Source organism: Styela clava, chromosome 2, assembly GCF_964204865.1.
Source record: "Styela clava chromosome 2, kaStyClav1.hap1.2, whole genome shotgun sequence".
Classification (NCBI taxonomy): Eukaryota; Metazoa; Chordata; class Ascidiacea; order Stolidobranchia; family Styelidae; genus Styela; species Styela clava.
In genome coordinates this window covers 23790195-23801251 of record NC_135251.1, presented here as the reverse complement: position 1 = coordinate 23801251, position 11057 = coordinate 23790195, and positions in this window count along the sequence as shown.

The window sequence follows — 11057 nt, the reverse complement described above, 5'->3', positions numbered from 1 at the left end:
CAAAATGTTTTGTCATCCTAAAAAACATTGTAATAAAACAGAAGGTCCAGCTAGACAAAGGAAACAGGTATTTGGTATTTGGTAAACAGGTACTGATAAAAATATAGTAACAGCGATAACACTAAAAATTGCAGAATTCTTTTTTATAATGGATAACAAATTCAAAGATATACAATTTCTCGGACTCAGGACAAATTGGAAAGAAATACTAAACGGGTATTCCTCGACGTAACATTTTAAAGAATGATGGCGTTTCTCCAGCCACCACAAATGGTAGACCGGACACAATGGCGAAACCGCCTATTTTTAGCCTTGCTAATACCATCCAATATAAGCGGATGTGATGAATCCGGAGCCAAACGGTGGAAGTCATGCCGCGTCCCGTACGCGGTATGTACGGGAGCCGGGTGGCGGAAGTTGTACTGTGCCCCGTATGGCATAGGCGGAATCCTTGAGTGAAAGTTATGCTGTGCTACACATAGCATATACAAAAACCCCGGGGCGAAAGTCTGTGCTCTTTTGGTGCATGGCACATACCGAAGCCTCCAGAAGTAGATGATTACTGCATGCAGTAATGGAGGGTATTCATTATCGCCACTGAGCAGTAATATGCTTACGAGGCGATATACCTCTATGGCTCGGATATGACGTGTCTCTAAGACACTGATCCGAGTTTGAAAAAATTTCTGATCCGCAAAGTTAGAAAAGAAAAAAAAAGCGCCGTTAGTTCAGGTACCGAATAGTACCCACTGCGAATCCAGCGGAATTTCAGCGGAAAAATATTCTGCAGTTTTCAACCAGTTCCCATGCGGAAAATAATCTCTTATTACAATATTTATAAGGGATAAATATATCCTATTTGAAATAATATGTTCCGAAGGGAACAACTCAGACTAAAATATAAGTTTAAGCACATTTAGCTGGTAGTGGTAATTACAACATACATAACTGTATATCACATAAAACAGAAAAACTAAAACGTATTAGAATATAATAGCAGAATAATAAAAAATACAAAATGAAAATAGGCTACATTTGATGGGAACACAAAAATATCGGACAATATTTTTTTCAATTTTACATGCAAACTCTAGGGTTCGAGACCAAATGCGAATATGATCCGCAAAGTGCCGACAATTTTTAACAGTAATTTTGATTAGTACCAATAGTGATAAGTATTATATATAAAAGTTGAAGAGAACAAAGCGGGACTTTATGATTATTGGGGCTTCAAATACAGGCCAAAAACAAGATTTTCTAAAATTTGATGTGTACTCGACATATCAATGCCGAATTCGAATATGATCCACAAAGTGCCGACAATTTTTAACAGTAATTTTGAATAGTACTAATAGTGATAAGTATTATATATAAAAGTTGAAGGGAACAAAGCGGGACTTTATGATTTATGGGGCTCCAAATACAGGCCAAAAACGAGATTTTCCGAAATTTAAGGCGTACTCGATATATCGAGGCCGAATTCGAATAGGTTGCTCAATATGCCGACAACTTTTGACAACAATTTCGATCACATGTATAAATCAAGTGTCTAACACCAAAGTATGATCAACAGCGGAACAAAACTTAACAAAATATCGCCCTTCAAAAATAGACGAAAAATTAGATTTTGCTGATTTTCATGCGATCTCAATGATTCGATGCCGAATTCGAATATGATCCGCAAAGTGCCGACAACTTTTAACAGTAATTTTGAATAGTACCAATAGAGAAAAGTATTATATATAAAAGTTGAAGGGAACAAAGCGGGACTTTATGATTTATGGGGCTCCAAATACGGGCCAAAAACAAGAATTTCCGAAATTATATGCGTACTCGATATATCGAGGCCAAATTCGAACATGTTGCTTTATTTGCCGACAACTTTTGACAACGATTTCAATGACATGTACAAGACAAGTGTCTAACACCAAAGTATGATCAACAGCGGAACAAAACTTAACAAAATATGGCCCTTCCAAAATTGACGAAAAATCAAATTTTGCTGTATTTCGTGCGAACTCAATGATTCGATGCCGAATTCGAATATGATCGGCAAAGTGCCGACAACTTTTAGCAGTTATTTTGAATAGTAATAATAGTGAAAAGTATTATATATAAAAGTTGAAGGGAACAAAGCGGGACTTTATGATTTATGGGGCTCCAAATACAGGCCAAAAACGAGATTTTCCGAAATTTGAGGCGTACTCGATATATCGAGGCCGAATTCGAATAGGTTGCTCAATATGCCGACAACTTTTGACAACAATTTCGATCACATGTATAAACCAAGTGTCTAACACCAAAGTATGATCAACAGCGGAACAAAACTTAACAAAATATCGCCCTTCAAAAATAGACGAAAAATTAGATTTTGCTGATTTTCGTGCGAACTCAATGATTCGAAGCCGAATTCGAATTTGATCCGCAAAGTGCCGACAACTTTTAACAGTAATTTTGAATAGTAACAATAGTGAAAAGTATTATATATAAAAGTTGAAGGGAACAAAGCGGGACTTTATGATTTATGGGGCTCCAAATACAGGCCAAAAACGAGATTTTCTGAAATTTTATGCGTACTCGATATATCGAGGCCGAATTCGAATATGTTGCTTTATATGCCGACAACTTTTGACAATGATTTCGCTCACATGTATAAGTCAAGTGTCTAACACCAAAGTATGATCAACAGCGGAACAAAACTTTACAAAATGTGGCCCTTCAAAAATTGACGAAAAATCAAATTTTGCTGTATTTCGTGCGAACTCAATAATTCGATGCCGAATTCGAATATGATCCGCAACGTGCCGACACTTTTTAACAGTAATTTTGAATAGTACCAATAGTGAAAAGTATCATATATAAAAGTTGAAGGGAACAAAGCGGGACTTTATGATTTATGGGGCTTCAAATACAGGCCAAAAACAAGATTTTCTGAAATTTGATGCGAACTCGATATATCGAGGCCAAATTCGAACATGTTGCTTTATTTGCCGAAAACTTTTGACAACGATTTCAATGACATGTACAAGACAAGTGTCTAACACCAAAATATGATCAACAGCGGAACAAAACTTAACAAAATATGGCCTTTCAAAAATTGACAAAAAATCATAATTTGCTATATTTCTTGCGAACTTAATAATTCGATGCCGAATACGAATATGATCCGCAATATGCCGACAACTTTTAACAGTAATTTAGAATAGTACCAATAGTGAAAAGTTTTATATATAAAAGTTGAAGGGAACAAAGCGGGACTTTATGATTTATGGGGCTTCAAATACAGGCCCAAAACAAGATTTTCTGAAATTTGATGCGTACTCGATATATCGAGGCCGAATTCGAATATGTTGTTTTATATGCCGACAACTTTTGACAACCATTTCGATCACATGTATAAGTCAAGTGTCTAACACCAAAGTATGATCAACAACGGAACAAAACTTAACAAAATATCGCCCTTCAAAAATAGACGAAAAATTAGATTTTGCTGATTTTCGTGCGAACTCAATGATTCGAAGCCGAATTCGAATTTGATCCGCAAAGTGCCGACAACTTTTAACAATAATTTTGAATAGTAACAATAGTGAAAAGTATTATATATAAAAGTTGAAGGGAACAAAGCGGGACTTTATGATTTATGGGGCTCCAAATACAGGCCAAAAACGAGATTTTCTGAAATTTTATGCGTACTCGATATATCGAGGCCGAATTCGAATATGTTGCTTTATATGCCGACAACTTTTGACAATGATTTCGCTCACATGTATAAGTCAAGTGTCTAACACCAAAGTATGATCAACAGCGGAACAAAACTTTACAAAATGTGGCCCTTCAAAAATTGACGAAAAATCAAATTTTGTTGTATTTCGTGCGAACTCAATGATTCGATGCCGAATTCGAATATGATCCGCAACGTGCCGACACTTTTTAACAGTAATTTTGAATAGTACCAATAGTGAAAAGTATCATATATAAAAGTTGAAGGGAACAAAGCGGGACTTTATGATTTATGGGGCTTCAAATACAGGCCAAAAACAAGATTTTCTGAAATTTGATGCGAACTCGATATATCGAGGCCAAATTCGAACATGTTGCTTTATTTGCCGAAAACTTTTGACAACGATTTCAATGACATGTACAAGACAAGTGTCTAACACCAAAGTATGATCAACAGCGGAACAAAACTTAACAAAATATGGCCTTTCAAAAATTGACAAAAAATCATAATTTGCTATATTTCTTGCAAACTTAATAATTCGATGCCGAATACGAATATGATCCGCAATATGCCGACAACTTTTAACAGTAATTTAGAATAGTACCAATAGTGAAAAGTTTTATATATAAAAGTTGAAGGGAACAAAGCGGGACTTTATGATTTATGGGGCTTCAAATACAGGCCCAAAACAAGATTTTCTGAAATTTGATGCGTACTCGATATATCGAGGCCGAATTCGAATATGTTGTTTTATATGCCGACAACTTTTGACAACCATTTCAATCACATGTATAAGTCAAGTGTCTAACACCAAAGTATGATCAACAGCGGAACAAAACTTAACAAAATATGGGCCTTCAAAAATTGACGAAAAATCAGATTTTGCTGTATTTTGTGCGAACTCAATGATTCGATGCCAAATTCGAATATGATCCGCAAAGTGCCGACAACTTTTAACAGTAATTTTGAATAGTACCAATAGTAAAAAGTATTATATATAAAAGTTGAAGGGAACAAAGCGGGACTTTGTGATTTATGGGGCTCCAAATACAGGCCAAAAACGTGATTTTCCGAAATTTGAGGCGTACTCGATATATCGAGGCCGAATTCGAATATGTTGCTTAATATGCCGACAACTTTTGACAACGATTTCGATCACATGTATAAGTCAAGTGTCTAACACCAAAGTATGATCAACAGCGGAACAAAACTTAACAAATTATGGCCCTTCAAAAATTGACGAAAAATCCGATTTTGCTGTATTTTGTGCGAACTCAATAATTCGATGCCGAATTCGAATATGATCCGCAAAGTGCCGACAACTTTTAACAGTAATTTAAAATAGTACCAATAGTGAAAAGTTTTATATATAAAAGTTGAAGGGAACAAAGCGGGACTTTATGATTTATGGGGCTTCAAATACAGGCCCAAAACAAGATTTTCTGAAATTTGATGCGTACTCGATATATCGAGGCCGAATTCGAATATGTTGTTTTATATGCCGACAACTTTTGACAACCATTTCGATCACATGTATAAGTCAAGTGTCTAACACCAAAGTATGATCAACAGCGGAACAAAACTTAACAAAATATGGGCCTTCAAAAATTGACGAAAAATCAGATTTTGCTGTATTTTGTGCGAACTCAATGATTCGATGCCAAATTCGAATATGATCCGCAAAGTGCCGACAACTTTTAACAGTAATTTTGAATAGTACCAATAGTAAAAAGTATTATATATAAAAGTTGAAGGGAACAAAGCGGGACTTTGTGATTTATGGGGCTCCAAATACAGGCCAAAAACGTGATTTTCCGAAATTTGAGGCGTACTCGATATATCGAGGCCGAATTCGAATATGTTGCTTAATATGCCGACAACTTTTGACAACGATTTCGATCACATGTATAAGTCAAGTGTCTAACACCAAAGTATGATCAACAGCGGAACAAAACTTAACAAATTATGGCCCTTCAAAATTGACGAAAAGTCCGATTTTGCTGTATTTTGTGCGAACTCAATAATTCGATGCCGAATTCGAATATGATCCGCAAAGTGCCGACAACTTTTAACAGTAATTTTGAATAGTACCAATAGTGAAAAGTATTATATATAAAAGTTGAAGGGAACAAAGCGGGACTTTATGATTTATGGGGCTTCAAATACAGGCCAAAAACAAGATTTTCTGAAATTTGATGCGAACTCGATATATCGAGGCCGAATTCGAACATGTTGCTTTATTTGCCGACAACTTTTGACAACGATTTCAATGACATGTACAAGACAAGTGTCTAACACCAAAGTATGATCAACAGCGGAACAAAACTTAACAAAATATGGCCCTTCAAAAATTGACAAAAAATCATAATTTGCTATATTTCGTGCGAACTTAATAATTCGATGCCGAATACGAATATGATCCGCAATATGCCGACAACTTTTAACAGTAATTTAGAATAGTACCAATAGTGAAAAGTTTTATATATAAAAGTTGAAGGGAACAAAGCGGGACTTTATGATTTATGGGGCTTCAAATACAGGCCCAAAACAAGATTTTCTGAAATTTGATGCGTACTCGATATATCGATGCCGAATTCGAATATGTTGCTTTATATGCCGACAACTTTTGACAACGATTTCGATCACATGTATAAGTCAAGTGTCTAATACCAAAGTATGATCAACAGCGGAACAAAACTTAACAAAATATGGACCTTCATAAATTGACGAAAAATCAGATTTTGCTTTATTTTGTGCGAACTCAATGATTCGATTCATACAGCGACTTTGAATTTTTATGTTGTTTTACTCGTCATGAACCTTCTAATACAAATGCGGAACAGAATTAGCAGAACAAATAGCGACATAGTATGCTTTTAAAATCTGCTTGAAAACTACAAATGTTCTTTCTTTCTACCTAATATACTAATATAATATAAAAAAAATATATACTAAGAAGTTACTTATTCATATTTAAATAATTCAAATTCTGCTTCCGTGTAATTATCAATTATAAATCGATCCCAGGCGAACATCACCGAGCCCACAGTTGGCTGATATTTTGAAATAACGGCTTAATCCGTTAACACTCTAGAATTATATATACATGCTATACGTTTATCAAGTCAATTTAAAAAAATTTCCGCTGGTGATCACACTCTGGTGCTGACCACTTGAGTCATACATGTAAACGAAATCATTATCAAAAGTTTTCGGAAACTAGAATAACATATTCGAATTTGGCGTCGAAGAATCGATATCGCACCAAATTTGACAAAATTTGATTTTCAAACAACTTTTGAAGCCCACATTTTTTGGATTTTCATTCTGCTGGTGATCATACTTTGTTGGTGGACACTTTAGTTATACATGTTCACGAAATCGTTGTCAAAAGTTGTCGGAAAATAGATTAACATATTCGAATTTGGCGTCGAATAATTGATATAGCACAAAATATGGCAAAATCTGATTATTACCCATTTTTGAAGTCCCGTATTTTTTTAATTTGCATTCCGCTGGTGATCATACTTTGTTGGTGAACACTTTAGTTATACATGTCTACGAAATCGTTGTCAAAAGTTGTCGGAACAAAGAATGACATATTCGAATTCGGGGTCGAATAATCGTTATCGCACCAAATATGACAAAATCAGATTTTTATCAATTTTTGAAGGCCCATAATTATTCAATTTTAATTCCGCTGGTCATCATACTTTGTTGTTGGAGACTTGAGGTATACATATAAACGAAATCATAGTCAAAAATTGTCGGAAAATAAAATAACATATTCGAATTCGGGGTCGAATAGTTGATCACAATAAATATGACAAAATCTGATTTTCATCAATTTTGAAAGGCATTATTTTTTCAATTTTCATTCCGCTGGTGATCCTACTTTGTTGTTGGATACTTAGGTTATACGTGTAAACGAAATCTTGTCAAAAATTGTCGGGAAATAAAATAACATATTCAAATTCGGCATTTAATCATTGAGTTCGCACAAAATACAGCAAAATCTGATTTTTTGTCAATTTTTGAAGGGCCATATTTTGTTAAGTTTTGTTCCGCTGTTGATCATACTTTGGTGTTAGACACTTGACTTGTACATGTGATCGAAATCGTTGTCAAAAGTTGTTGGCAAATAAAGCAACATTCTCGAATTTGGCCTCGATATATCGAGTTCGCATCAAATTTCAGAAAATCTTGTTTTTGGCCTGTATTTGAAGCCCCATAAATCATAAATTCCCGCTTTGTTCCCTTCAACTTTTATATATAATACTTTTCACTATGGATACTATTCAAAATTACTGTTGAAAGTTGTCGGCATATTGCGGATCATATTCGAATTTGGCATCGAATTATTAGGTTCGCACGAAATATAGCAAATTCTGTCTTTTTGTTAATTTTTGAAGGTACATATTTTTTTAAGTTTTGTTCCGCTGTTGATCATACTTTGGTGTTAGACACTTGACTTAAACATGTGATCGAAATCGTTGTCAAAAGTTGTCGGCATATAAAGCAACATATTCGAATTCGGCCTCGATATATCGAGTTCGCATCAAATTTCAGAAAATCTTGTTTTTGGCCTGTATTTGGAGCCTCATAAATCATTAAGTCCCGCTTTGTTCCCTTCAACTTTTATATAAAATACTTTTCACTATTGGTACTATTCAAAATTACTGTTAAAAGTTGTCGGCATATTGCGGATCATATTCGTATTTGGCATCGAATTATTAAGTTGTAACATGTGATCGAAATCGTTGTCAAAAGTTGTTGGCAAATAAAGCAACATTCTCGAATTTGGCCTCGATGTATCGAGTTCGCATCAAATTTCAGAAAATCTTGTTTTTGGCCTGTATTCGAAGCCCCATAAATCATAAATTCCCGCTTTGTTCCCTTCAACTTTTATATATAATACTTTTCACTATGGATACTATTCAAAATTACTGTTGAAAGTTGTCGGCATATTGCGGATCATATTCGAATTTGGCATCGAATTATAAGGTTCGCACGAAATATAGCAAATTCTGTCTTTTTGTTAATTTTTGAAGGTACATATTTTTTTAAGTTTTGTTCCGCTGTTGATCATACTTTGGTGTTAGACACTTGACTTAAACATGTGATCGAAATCGTTGTCAAAAGTTGTCGGCATATAAAGCAACATATTCGAATTCGGCCTCGATATATCGAGTTCGCATCAAATTTCAGAAAATCTTGTTTTTGGCCTGTATTTGGAGCCCCATAAATCATTAAGTCCCGCTTTGTTCCCTTCAACTTTTATATATAATACTTTTCACTATTGGTACTATTCAAAATTACTGTTAAAAGTTGTCGGCATATTGCGGATCATATTCGTATTCGGCATCGAATTATTAAGTTCGCACGAAATATAGCAAATTATGATTTTTTGTCAATTTTTGAAGGGCCATATTTTGTTAAGTTTTGTTCCGCTGTTGATCATACTTTGGTGTTAGACACTTGACTTATACATGTGATCGAAATCGTTGTCAAAAGTTGTCGGCATATTAGGCAACATATTCGAATTCGGCCTCGATATATCGAGTACGCCTCAAATTTCGGAAAATCACGTTTTTGGCCTGTATTTGGAGCCCCATAAATCATAAAGTCCCGCTTTGTTCCCTTCAACTTTTATATATAATACTTTTCACTATTGGTACTATTCAAAATTACTGTTAAAAGTTGTCGGCACTTTGCGGATCATATTCGAAATCGGCATCGAATCATTGAGTTCGCACGAAATACAGCAAAATCTGATTTTTTGTCAATTTTTGAAGAGCCATATTTTGTTAAGTTTTGTTCCGGTTTTGATCATACTTTGGCGTTAGACACTTGACTTATACATGTGATCGAAATCGTTGTCAAAAGTTGTCGGTGTATTAAGCAACATATTCGAATTCGGCCTCGATATATCGAGTAAGCCTTAATTTCGGAAAATCTCGTTTTTGGCCTGTATTTGGAGCCCCATAAATCATAAAGTCACGCTTTGTTCCCTTCAACTTTTATATATAATACTTTTCACTATTATTACTATTCAAAATTACTGTTAAAAGTTGTCGGCACTTTGCGGATCATATTCGAATTCGGCATCGAATCATTGAGTTCGCACGAAATACAGCAAAATTTGTTTTTTCGTCAGTTTTTGAAGGGCCATATTTTGTTAAGTTTTGTTCCGCTGTTGATCATACTTTGGTGTTAGACACTTGACTTATACATGTGATCGAAATCGTTGTCAAAAGTTGTCGGCATATAAAGCAACATATTCGAATTCGGCCTCGATATATCGAGTACGCATAAAATTTCAGAAAATCTCGTTTTTGGCCTGTATTTGGAGCCCCATAAATCATAAAGTCCCGCTTTGTTCTCTTCAACTTTTATATATAATACTTTTCACTATTGGTACTATTCGAATTTACTGTTAAAAGTTGTCGGCACTTTGCGGATCATATTCGAATTCGGCATCGAATCATTGAGTTCGCACGAAAATCAGCAAAATCAAATTTTTCGTCTATTTTTGAAGGGCGATATTTTGTTAAGTTTTGTTCCGCTGTTGATCATACTTTGGTGTTAGACACTTGATTTATACATGTGATCGAAATTGTTGTCAAAAGTTGTCGGCATATTGAGCAACCTATTCGAATTCGGCCTCGATATATCGAGTACGCCTTAAATTTCGGAAAATCTCGTTTTTGGCCTGTATTTGGAGCCCCATAAATCATAAAGTCCCGCTTTGTTCCCTTCAACTTTTATATATAATACTTATCACTAATATTACTATTCAAAATTACTGTTAAAAATTGTCGGCACTTTGCGGATCATATTCGAATTCGGCATTGATATGTCGAGTACACATCAAATTTTAGAAAATCTTGTTTTTGGCCTGTATTTGAAGCCCCAATAATCATAAAGTCCCGCTTTGTTACCTTCAACTTTTGTATATAATACTCATCACTATTGGTACTAATCAAAATTACTGTTAAAAATTGTCGGCACTTTGCGGATCATATTCGCATTTGGTCTCGAACCCTAGAGTTTGCATGTAAAATTGAAAAAAATATTGTCCGATATTTTTGTGTTCCCATCAAATGTAGCCTATTTTTATTTTGTATTTTTTTTCATTCTGCAATTATATTCTAATACGTTTTAGTTTTTCTGTTTTATGTGATATACAGTTATGTATGTTGTAATTACCACTACCTGCTAAATGTGCTTAAACTTATATTTTAGTCTGAGTTGTTCCCTTCGGAACATATTATTTCAAATAGGATCCATTTATCCCTTATAAATATTGTAATAAGAGATTATTTTCCGCATGGGA